At 53.5% G+C, this 12,199-nt stretch overlaps 1 protein-coding gene across 6 annotated transcripts in view; it reads right to left on the minus strand.

Moving 5' to 3' along the window:
* Positions 1–12,199, minus strand: part of LOC129406111 (serine/arginine repetitive matrix protein 3) — a 37,369-nt gene that overhangs the window by 20,015 nt on the left and 5,155 nt on the right. For all 6 annotated transcript variants that reach the window (XM_055144057.1, XM_055144052.1, XM_055144054.1 and 3 more), the window contains exon 2: positions 9,077–9,311. The gene's annotated coding sequence lies outside the window, so the exon portion shown is untranslated. The remainder of the gene's footprint in view (positions 1–9,076; positions 9,312–12,199) is intronic.

A 12,199-nucleotide genomic window follows, 5' to 3' on the forward strand; every position in this document is an offset into this window, starting at 1 on the left:
AGCGGCCGGTGCCTGGGGCTCTCCGGGGGACTCCGCTGCCCGTAAACGTCATTCCAGGCTTCAGGAGACTTCCTGGGGGGCGGGGGGCCATGTTTGCAGAACAGAATTGGGGGAAGTCCATGTGTGGCCTAATCAACGGGCCTATGAATTTTCTGTCTCAAACTGAGACTGTCCACAAAGATACCCTGTGTCCACCCAGGCTGGAAAAACCACTCAGGCTGCATTCAGCTTCCTAACCACTGGGCTTCCCGCCCCTCAGCCCATTCTCCTGAGAGACCAGACTTTAGTACATGGGGGAAACAGGTGTTCCAACAGTCCTCCAGGGCCACAAACGCAGAAACACGGCAGAGCCCTTGTCTCACATGGGTGTGATGGCCAAAATCACCAGCCAAAACCCCCAAACAATCCTCCAAGCTGATCCAGCACGTTTTAATTTCCCCTGCCAAATCAATCTCCCCTTTCCAAAGGAGATAAGCAAGGAGTAGGGAAGACAGCGCCCGGGGCTGGAGCACTCACTGGGCAGGCACAGGGCCCTAGGTTCGATCCTCGGTACCTCATGGACTCCCGAGACGCCAGCATCATGGGGAAGACCCCTCCTCCCCAAATAAAACCAAAATAAAGAGCGCGGTTAACTGCCTATCGATTCCGGGTGGAAAACGTTACTGTCGGTATCAAACTGGCTCTTTCCAGATTAAAAAGCCATCCTTCCCCAAGACGTTATGGTTAAAATTAAACCACAGCCCTGCAGCTATTAGAATCTGGACTTTGGACACACGCCAGAGTGGACGGTTCTGGGCATCTTCCCGCGGGAAGAGGAAAGAAACCTATTAGGATGAAGAAATCTTAAACAGATGATCATATAAAAAATTAAGCCAAATGTTGGAACCTGTTTCGCCACCCTCCGGTTCGAAGGCAATTTTTAACAGCATTGGGAAAGCGAAACTGGCTGTGGGTGGGGTGGGGGAGCGGCCGGGTCACCTTGCTGACGGCAGCCCGGCGTGCGGCGTGACGGACGTGCCAGCTCGGGTGGCTGCCCCACGCGGGGGCACCGCGCCACGTGGCCCCAGGACCACGCCAGCTGTCCTGGCGCTGCCCCACCCTGGAACTGTACCTGTGTTTGGGGGATCATGAGCTCATCACTTTGAGGTGACTCGGGCTGCTCGCCCTGATTTGTTATTCCACAGCGTGATTCAGAAACAGTCACGGAGCCCGCATTCGCGTGCAAGAGGAGGCCTGAAGGAGCTGAGAGCTGGGGCGGGGGTGGGGGGGGGCGGGGAGGGCGTGCACAGGACCAGGGGATGTCTGGACCTGCCGGGCCGCTGGGACGGCCGAGCAGCGCCCTCTCCCGGGAGGCTGCCCAAAGGGAGCAGGTCTTCCAGGCCGGTGTGCGCCTGCCCCCTGCTGGCCGCGTCTGGTTCTGTACATCTCTCTCTCTTTTTTTTCTTTCTTTTTGGGTCACACCTGGCTCTGCACAGGGGTTACTCCTGGCTCTGCACTCAGGAATCACTCCTGGCGGTACTCAGGGGACCGTATGGGATGCTGGGAATCGAACCCGGCTCGGCCGTGTGCAAGGCAAACGCCCTCCCCGCTGTGCTATTGCTCCAGCCCCTCTGTACATCTCTTGAAGAGGGTTGGATGCTAACACCAGGTCTGCCCTTGCACTTCAAAGCAAAGGAAATCCCTGCTGTTCCGGCGCCCCCCGCCCCCCCCCCGCCCCCCGTGCCCTACCTTTCTAGTCACTGGCTCGTGAATGCGGGGCCTGGCCCTCACTTTGCTCTTCAGCCTTGGACGTGCCCAAGTGGCAGCTCATTTCCACGTGCTTGAATAATGTCACCAATGGTGGGGGGTGGGGAGGAAGGGAGAGTTTATGTTTTTCTTTTTTTCACTTTTTTTTTTTTTTGGCTTTTTGGGTCACACCTGGCAGTGCTCAGGGCTTGTTCCTGGCTCTGCACTCAGGAATTATTCCTGGCGGTGCTGGGGGACCCTATGGGATGCCGGGGATAAAACCCCGGTAGGCCACATACAAGGCAAACATCCTACCTGCTGTACTATCACTCTGGCCCCAACACAAATGTTTAAAACACACTTTCAAATCCTTGTACTCCTTGCAAGCATTTGCCAAAATGTAAACTGACTTTCTAGTCCTCGACCCAGGGTCTAAATATCCACTTGAGGGGCTGGAGTGATAGCACAGTGGGTAGGGCGTTTGCCTTGCACACAGCCAACCCGGGTTCGACTCCCAGCATCCCATATGGTCCTCTGAGCACCACCAAATGCAGAGCCAGGAGTAACCCCTGAGCATCGCCGGGTGTGACCCAAAAAGCAAAAAAAAAAAAAAAAATCCACTTGATGGAGTCTCCTCCCTGCTGGAGGGGTCCCGTGCCCCCCCCCAGCCCGTGGCCCGCCTGGCACAGTGCCGACTGCACACATGCTCACTGTCTGCTGAGTAAACATGCAGATGAATCACGGGAACTGGCAAAGGCCAGGCAGGAACAGAAAGGGCAAAGTCAAATACGGTGGTGGGGCGGGGGGTGTTTCTTGAGTGATAACCTCAGGGAAGTGGCTGGGCGGGGGCACGAGGCGTTGCAAGCCGGTGAGATGGGATTTCACAAGACGGCATGCAATGCCACTGGCTGTGCCCAGTAAGCAGTGAATTAGATCTTACAAGAATTTCCCCTCAACAATAAAACAAATGAAAGGGCAGAGCTGAGACAGAGTGATTATGGCCAGTGAGGAGTTAGATACCCCACAAATGTTTAACAAAGTCAATAAGAGGAGAACAACTTTGACACAATGCTTGATGGTTTCCATAAATACTTGCACATAAAGTATTTCATTGTTCCTCCCAGGCCCCTGGCCTTACAGATGAAGAAACAGGATCAAAGGCTGGCGTCCTCCACGTCCCCCCCTGCCTGGGTGGCTCACCAACCGGCCCTTTTCCAGAGACTCAGGAATAAATCTCAGAAGAGGAAAAAGATCAACTAGCTTCGAAAATTTCTCAGACACCTATTCTCAACTGAGATCTCCAGGGCGATCTTGGGGGGGGGGGGGCGAGGGGGCAGCTCCTGTCCAGATAAAGCCCCGGCAGCCGCTCGCACATCCCAGAGCTGCCACCGTGCCTCTGGCCAGACTGCCCAGTTTCGAATATTCTGGATTTCCTGGACATCTCCAACCCTGACATCCCAGTAGGAACACACCAGACGGGGTGGGCTGTGGCGCAGATCCAGCCAATCTCGACGCACAGAAGCATCAACGCGGAAGGCGTACCTTGCAACCACGACAGCCTCACACAAGGACTTCGTGTCCCCATGAGGACATACAAGAATTTTCACAATTTTTCTTCTATGGAAATATATATATATTTTTTTGATCATCCTGATAGCCATTTAGTGGTAACAAGCAATATAAGATAAATGATGTGGGCGTGCCGTAGGGACAGGCTTGGGGGGTGGTTGGGATAAACGAAGACAGTGGCGGAGGGAGGGGGCTGGAGGTGGTGGGATTGGGGGTGGAATATGCCTGCCTGGACCGAATCATCATGAACAACTTCGTAAACTACGGCGTTTAAATAAAGACAAGGGGAGGGCCAGAGCGATAGCACAGCAGGGAGAGCGTTTGCATGTGTCCGACCTGGGTTTGATCCCCAGCATCCCATAGGTTCCCCCGAGCACCGCCAGGAGTAATTCCTGAGTGCAGAGCCGGAAGGAACCCCTGAGCATCGCCGGGTGTGACCCAAAGAAAAGGCAAAATAAAAATAAAGAGGGGCGGGGAAGACTGACATCCTGTTTCTCTCCCGCCCTCCTGGGACACCCCAGTGACTTCCTGTAAACCATGGCTCCTTCACAGGAGGGCACGCCGCTTCGTCCTCGACCTGCCCGTCACCCCTCACCCTCACCTCACCTGCTTTTCCTTTTTCAGATTCTTACCTCGTGTTGCTCATTGACCCAATTTTTCTGTCTCCTTCTTTCTTTTTTTTTTCTCAGAGGACCATATGGGATGCTGGGAATCGAACCCAGGTCGGCCACGTGCAAGGCAAATGCCCTACCCGCTGTGCTATTGTTCCAGCCCCTCCTTCTACCAAAGCCTAAGCTTCAAAAGGACAAGAGTGCTGGTCACTTTTGGTCATCCTGCCATGTAGGATAGTGACTGGCATAGAATGGGTGTTTCATAAACAGCTGTTAGAGGCGGTCTGGAGAGCCAGTCAGAGCTAGGGTTGCCCTTACATGTATGCAACCCAGTTCAATCCCTGGTACCACATACGGTGCTCCCAGCACAGCCAGGAGTGATCCCTGAGCTCAGAGCCAGGAGGAAGCCCCGAGCACTGCTGAGCGTGGCCCAAAACTAGAAAGGGAAAAAAAAACTCAAGCTTGTTGTTGGGGGCCAGAGGGTACAGTGGGTAATGCTTGCTCTGTACATGGGTGTCAAGAGTTCGATCCCCAGCACCATATGTGGTCTTCTGAGCCTGGCAGGAATGATCCCTGAGCACTGAGCCAAGAGTCATCACACAGGTCAAAATTCAGGTAAATTATGAATCACAAAACAGGTGTGGCCCAAAACCAAAAAAAATGAACAAATGACTAAGCGGCAGAACTGTCCCATGAGCTTGGCTGAATCTCGCCTTTTGGGGGTCACATCACAAAAATAAAATTGTCATGTGACCAAGATCAAATCTGTTGTTCATGAATCACAGCAAAGGACCCCCTTGTCACCAGTCGGTGCCCCCGGCTCCTCCTCCCCGGATAGGCGCCTGGCACCTTCCTGGCTCTCAGGCCCCACCCCTGCTTTCACACGCTTGTCCACTCCAAGGCGGGAGCCAGTGATCCAGACGGCACCGAACACTCACAGCCGGTGCCAGCCTGGGGGCAGGCGCATGGGTGGAGGAGTCCAGGGGGCAGCGCGGAGGGAAGGAGGAGGAAGGGGGGCGTGGGGCAAGGGCCAAGGGTCCAGGAGCAGCCGTGCAGCCCTGCAAGCCCCGTGGAATCGGAGCAGAAATGACTCCTGGCACAAAACTCATCTGCCAAGTGAAATGTGTCCATTAATTCTCACTCCCGAGACAAAGCCGGTCGGGCTGACCACGCGGGCGTCGGCTCGGTGTGGTCTGAGGGAAGGAGGCCACTTGGAAGGACCATAACCCCCTGACAGGCACCAGCCACCCCGGAACACACGCATGGCCTCTGGGAAAGAGTCTGAGCAGCGGCACCTCCTCCGGGCTGGGGTCTGGAGCAGACAAAAGGGGCGCGGGCACACAGGAGCGTCGTGATGAGCTCTGTCTTCCACACATCCGGAAGACAGCCAGCTTCTCCAGGGAGTCTGACAAATCACAAAGTCTTACACACACACACGTGCACACAGAGGCGCACACACACACAGGCTCACACATGTACACACACATACACACATACCCACACACACACACACATGCACACACATATACTCACACACGCACACACATGCACACACACGTATGCACATACACATATACACATGCACACATGCACGTACACACATGCTTGCACACATGTGTGCGTGCACACACACATGCACGCGCACATGCACATATTCACACACACATTTTCTACCGTTTGGCTTAGTGACCACATCCAGGGGGGTTATTATTATTATTATTATTATTATTATTATTTTGCCTTTTGGGTCATACCCGGCAGTGCTCAGGGGTTACTCCTGGCTCAGCACTCAGGAATTACTCCTGGCGGTGCTCAGGGACCCTATGGGATGCTGGGACTCGAACCCAGGTCGGCCGCCTGCAAGGCAAACGCCCTCCCCGCTGTGCTATCGCTCCAGCCCTTATTATTATTCTTAAATGTAACCGGACATCAGGAGGCAGACCGGCTCAGCCTCACTTGTTTCTCATTTGCGGGGAGTCACACCGGGCTCGCTCTTGGGGACACACAGAGTGGCCAGAGATCAAACCCAGGACCCCAACCGGCAAAACCAGCCTAGACCATACGACCCATTGTAACTGCACGTACAGAAGCAGGTTTTCCAGTTTTAATCAATCACAAAACATTCTTGAAACTGTCCCGCGGGCTAGCGAGGGTCACAGATTAGCCGCTTGCCTGGAGGTGCCACCGAGGCTATCTCCGGCTCCATCCCCGCATCACACACGGGCCTCTGAGCACTGCTGCAAAGAGTTCCTGAGCACTGCTGCGTGTGGCTCAAACTCCCCCCCAAAAAAAAGTATATTCCAATTTTTGTGCCAAAGATTCCAAACAACGAAACTTACAGCACACTCATACAGATGTATTTTCCCCAAAAGTTTCTCATAATACGGCCTAGTCACACAGGTCAAAATTCAGGTAAATTATGAATCACAAAACAGATAAAATAGGGGGCAGACCATAACACGATTCATGTATCTGCCATGGCTTTTGCTATTTTCCATGGCGTGGAGTTCCTTGGTATAAATTCATTATAATGCGTGCCGTTTCCGGAACCGTGGCCCTTCACCTTTGACCTGGGCTCCCTCCTCCCTGCACTCAGGCCTGAAGAAGTTTTTGCTTCCTTGTTCCCACAGCACGCAGGGAAAACCAACGGAGCCCAACATGTGCCTTTCAGCAGATATTCCCGGAACTATAAAAGTGGGCTTAGCTTCTTGCCCATAACACAGAGACCCGGGCCTGCCAAGTTAAAAGCACAAGCTTCGGGCTGGAGCCGTTCCTCCGGCACCAAGTACAAGCTTTACATGCAGAAGTGACTGGGGTTCACCCCTGCAAACACGACCCCACAGCCGCGCCAGGAGAGAACCCACCCTCAAGCATGGCGTAGGGCAGAAACAACTGAGCACCCCCAGGTGTGGCGAAGGAAGGAAGGAAGGAAGGGAGGGAGGGAGGGAGGGAGGGAGCAAGGAAAGGAGGGAGGAAGGGAGGGAGGAAGGGAGGGAGGGAAAAAGGAAGGGAGGGAGGGAGGAGGATGGGAGGGAGGAAGGAAGGGAGGGAGGAAGGGTGGGAGGAAGGAAGGGAGGGAGGAAGGAAGGGAGGGAGGGAGGGAGGAAGGAAGGAAGGAAGGAAGGAAGGAAGGAAGGAAGGAAGGAAGGAAGGAAGGAAGGAAGGAAGGAAGGGAAGAAGGAAGGGAGGATGGAAAGAAGGCAGGCAGGCAGGAAGGGAGGGAGGAAAGGAGGGAGGATGGAAGGAAGAAAGGAAGGAAGGAAGGAAGGAAGGAAGGAAGGAAGGAAGGAAGGAAGGAAGGAAGGAAGGAAGGAAGGAAGGAAGGAAGAAAGAAGGGAATGGGGAGAGAGAGAGTGAAGGGAAGGAGGGAAGGGGAAAGGAGGGGAGGGAAAGAGAGAGAGGGAGAGAGAGAGAGAGAGAGAGAGTCCGGCACCAGACTGGCTTGCTGAGCCGACGCTGAGACGAACTGAGCCGCTTAGGGCAGCGGGGCGGGGGCCGGGCTCGGGCTCGGGGGTGAAGCGGGCGCATAGCCGCAGTGCTGCCTTGCCCGGCTCCAGGCCCTGGCCTCAGTTTCTAAGAGAAGCCAGAAATCCAAGTTTTTAAGTGGAAGCCCCATGTGTTAATGTTGTCAGCAAGTTCTGGAACTGTTTCCAGTGACTCAAGGCTCGGTACCGCGCACAGACGCCACCTTTCGGCGCGGCTGGTCATTGGCTCTGTTTGGGGTCACTACAGCAGCGACCAGAGGCCACTCCTGCTGGTGATGCCAGATGGAACCTGGGCCTCCTGCCGGCAAAGTCACGCTTGGGGCCTCGGAGCTGTCTCCCAGCCCCCTTGGCGTCGGTTTGGGTTTGGGCACAGCCGGGGTCACCCCGGGGGGCTGATGCCCACATTCCCCCGCCCCTGATCACCTGATCTGCCTCCCAGCGGAGCAGCCGGGAAGCCTGGCGGGAGCGACGGGGTTTGAGCAGGTTCCAGCCTCAAACCTCCCCTCACTAACTGCCTCCTCAGTGCCCCCGCTCACGTTGTCACCAGCACTGACACCCGCACAGCGGCACAGGCCACTGCCTCGGGGACGGGTGGTGGGTCCTTACGTCCAGATGTTTACCCCTTGGGGCTGGAGCAAAAGTGCAGTGGGAAGAGTTTGCCTTGCACGTAGTCGACTCAGGTTCGGTCCCCGGCATCCCATAGGGTCCCCAAAGCACTGCCAGGAGTAATTCCTGAGAGCAGAGCCAGGAGTAACTCCTAAATTGGGTGTGACACAAAAACACAACAAATAACAAGAAGTGTTAACCCTACATGGAGAACCTCCGACTTCCTCTTTCACTCCAGGTGGATAAATAATACAGCCCCTCTCCTCCCGGGAATTAAATGAGATGCTATGGGCAAAGCTCCCAACAGAGAGAGCACTGATGGGACAGGGCAGCTTGTGTCTCTCCCTGGCCACTCTCGAAGGATCAGCAAACCCGGCAAGGCTGGCGGGCACTAAGGCAGCTCCAGCCTCCCTTAGGAACTTCCAGGAATAATCATTGACAGCCTCTGATCATCGCACCCGCTGGCGCCCGTTCGGGCTCGGCCCGCCACACCCTCCCTTATCCAGGCAATGTCACTCCTTGGCCTGAACCTGAGGAGAGCAAAGATCTGAAGTGCTCTGTCTCCTGCAGAAACAAGGCAAAGTTCCAGGGTGCGGCACCCCAGCCACCCCAAAGTACTATTCTCCTTCTTCTCCTTTTTTTTTTTTTTTTTTTTTTTGCTTTTTGGGTCACACCCAGCGATGCTCAGGGGTTGCTCCTGGCTCTGCACTCAGGAATTACTCCTGGCAGTGCTTGGGGAACGCTATGGGATTCGGGGGATCGAACCCAGGTGAGCTGCATGCAAGGCAAGCGCCTTACCCACTGTGCTGTCACTCTGGCCCAGCATTCTGGCCAATTTTAAGTTTTAAAAGAAGTTGAAAAATAAAGTATCCACGGGCTGGGGAGATGGTTCCAAGGGCCAGGGCACATGGCTTTGCATGTACAGGCCCAGGTTCTACGTGACGCCCCAAGTAACACTGGGTGTGACCCCTAAACTCTGCTGGGTTCGGCCCTAAACCAAAATCCAACCAACCAACAAGCATACAAGTCTGTCTGTAGAGACAGTCCTGGCAGCCCCGTGATCAAAATGCCTGCACTTACAAAGTGGCTGCCGTTTCTCAGTATCTCCATCTGCTCCTTCGTCTTCCTGTGGCCCAGGAGAAAGTCAAATGCGGCTAAGAAGCGGCCCTCTTGTTCGGCTGAGAATTTCTATACCGTGCAGGGGTGCAGTCTTTGGGAGAGACCCACTGACTGGAAGCAGCCTGGGTCCCCAGGGGTGATGAGCGTGTTTGGAGTCACCAGCAGGCCGGAAGTGGAGGATCTCAGGGGCGCAGACCTGGAACAAAAAGAAATGTGTGTGACTTTCATGTTCTAAAACAGCCGGCCACTGGAAGGCACATTCAGCAAGAGATCCCAGATCCCGGCACGCATGGAAAGGGTTGTCACTGGTCACCTCCATCTTTTGGCTCCGGCCCCAGGCTAGGAGTTGGGGATACTTTCTACCAGCAAAGTTGTCGGGCCCAGGGCCTAACTGATACTTTCTAGTCGATGGGGTGGTTGCACTAAGATGTCAGTTCCTATCTCAGAGGACTATGGGAAGACTTAAACGGTAGAGAATGGAAAATATGTTTAACGCTGGGGGCTGGAGCGATAGCACAGCGGGTAGGGCGTTTGCCTTGCACGCGGCCGACCCGGGTTCAAATCCCAGCATCCCATATGGTCCCCTGAGCACGGCCAGGGGTAATTCCTGAGTGCAGAGCCAGGACTAACCCCTGTGCATCGCCAGGTGTGACCCAAAAAGCAAATATATATATATATATATATATATATATATATATATATATATATATATATATATATGTTTAACGCTGTATTCAGTGTGGAGGCACTTGTCTCGCACATGGCCAACCTGGGTTTGAGCCTCAGCATCTCACATGGTCCCCTAAGTCCCTCCAGGAGTGACCCCTGAACACAGAGCAAGGAGTAAGCCCTGAGCACCACTGAGTGTGGCCCCAAAACAATCAAACAAAAAAAAAAAACATTTGAGAAACACACACACCAGAGAGAGGAAAGGGGGGTTGGGATAACAGGGAATTCAGAGGAAACAATGTGAAACACAGAAGAAAACAGGAAAACTCCTGGAGCTTAAGAGAACAGGGAGATGAAAGGAAACAGAAGTGAGACAGTGCTAGAGATACATTCATAGCTCGAAAGAAACAATTCAGGGGCTGGAGCGATAGCACAGCGGGTAGGCGTTTGCCTTGCACTCCACGGACCCAGGTTCGATTCCCAGCATCCCATATGGTCCCCTGAGCACCGCCAGGAGTAATTCCTGAGTGCAGAGCCAGAGTAACCCCTGTGCATCGCCAGGTGTGACCTGAAAAGCAAGCAAAAAAAAAAAAAAAAGAAGAAAGAAACAATCCAGGAACCAGGAACAAGAGAATTAAACTTTGATATTTAGAAAGAAGGATGTGGAGATAAATGAATGAAACCGTCCAGAGGCCGATTCAGGCTTCCACATGCTGTGGAGGAGGGAGAAAAAACAGGGGGTTGGGGGGACACACACGAGAGTAAGACTGGGGGCTAGAGAGACCATTAAGGTGTGGGCCTCGCATGGGACAACTCCAGTTTGATCCCTGGCAGCACATAGGCCCCCAAGCATCACTGGGAACAGCCCTGGGGGCCCCCTAGCACCTCCATGTGTGGCCCCTGAGCACTGCCAGGGTGGCAAGATAATCCCAGCACCACAGGCCCCAAGAAGCATCACCCCCTAGGGTCCTTGCATTAAATTGCCAGCCTAGTTGGTTGATAAGTGCCAGGGAAGGCCCTCAGGCCCCCCAAATTAGTTATTTTTAAAGAATAAAACAGGGGCCAGAGAGATAGTGCAGTGGGTAGGCAGGGCTCTTGCATGTGGCCCACCTGGGTTTGATCCCCAGTACTACTGATGGTTTACTGAGCCCCCCAGGAGTGAGGCCTGAGCACAGAGCCAGGGGCAAGCCCAGAGACCGGTAGTTCGGTCCCCAAACAAAATAAAACAAATGTGGGGCTGGAGTGATAGCACAGGGGATAGGGCGTTTGCCTTGCACGCTACCCACCCGGGTTCGAATCCCAGCATCCCATATGGTCCCCTGAGCACCGCCAGGGGTGATTCCTGAGTGCAGAGCCAGGAGTAACCCCTGAGCATCGAGCATAGCCGGGTGTGACCCAAAAAGCAAAAAAAGAAAAAATAAATAAATAAAATAAAACATATATATATATATATATATATATATATATATATATATATATATATTCCTTCCCCGCCCCAAGCAGAGCCTTGACAGTTGAAGACCTCCAGAACCCAGCCACAGCCATGCTCAAAGCCACTCTCCACACGTTTGGACGAGCCTCACGAATGAAGGGACCGGCAGAGGAACCCAGGCGTGCGGGACCCAGGGCTGAGATCTCCAAGGCTGCTTGGATTGGGACTGGGCCTTCTCCACCCAGACGCCACATTTTCCAGTAGCGTGACAGCCACACTCACAAACTGCCCCCGGCACCGTGTAACCCCACCAACGACCAACATCCAGAGACTAAAAGACCAAGCTCCCAGAAGCAACATCTAATAGCCTTGTTCTCCTTCTTGGAGAACTCGACAAGCTACTAAGAGTCCATTGCCCGCACGGGAGAGCCTTGCAAGCTCCCCATGGCATATTCATATCCCAAATACAGTAAAAGATATATACATACCTCTTCGAGAGCCCGGCAAGCTACAGAGAGTATCCTGCCCGCACGGGAGAACCTGGCACGCTACCCTGATGTATTCGATATGCCAAAAACAGTAACGATAGGTCTCATCCCCTTGACCATGAAAGAGCCTCCAATCGTTGGGAAAGACGAGTAAGGAGAGGCAGCTAAAATCTCAGGGCTAAGTGTAATAGAAATGTTACTGGTGCCCATTTGAGTAAATTGATGAACAACAGGATGATAGTGACAGTGACATATATATATGTATATATATACATATATATGTGTATATATAGTGTTATATGTAACACTATAGTGTTATATATAGATAACACTTTTATATAAGTACTATAAAACTGGACTTATAAAGCAGCAATCCTGGGCCAGAGTGATAGTACAGTGGGTAGGGCATTTGCCTGGGTTCAATCTTCAGCATCCCATATGGTCCCCCGAGCACCACCAGGAGTAATCCCTGAATGAAGAGGCAGGAGTAACCCC

This window comes from Sorex araneus, chromosome 6 (assembly GCF_027595985.1).
Source record: "Sorex araneus isolate mSorAra2 chromosome 6, mSorAra2.pri, whole genome shotgun sequence".
NCBI classification, from domain to species: domain Eukaryota; kingdom Metazoa; phylum Chordata; class Mammalia; order Eulipotyphla; family Soricidae; genus Sorex; species Sorex araneus.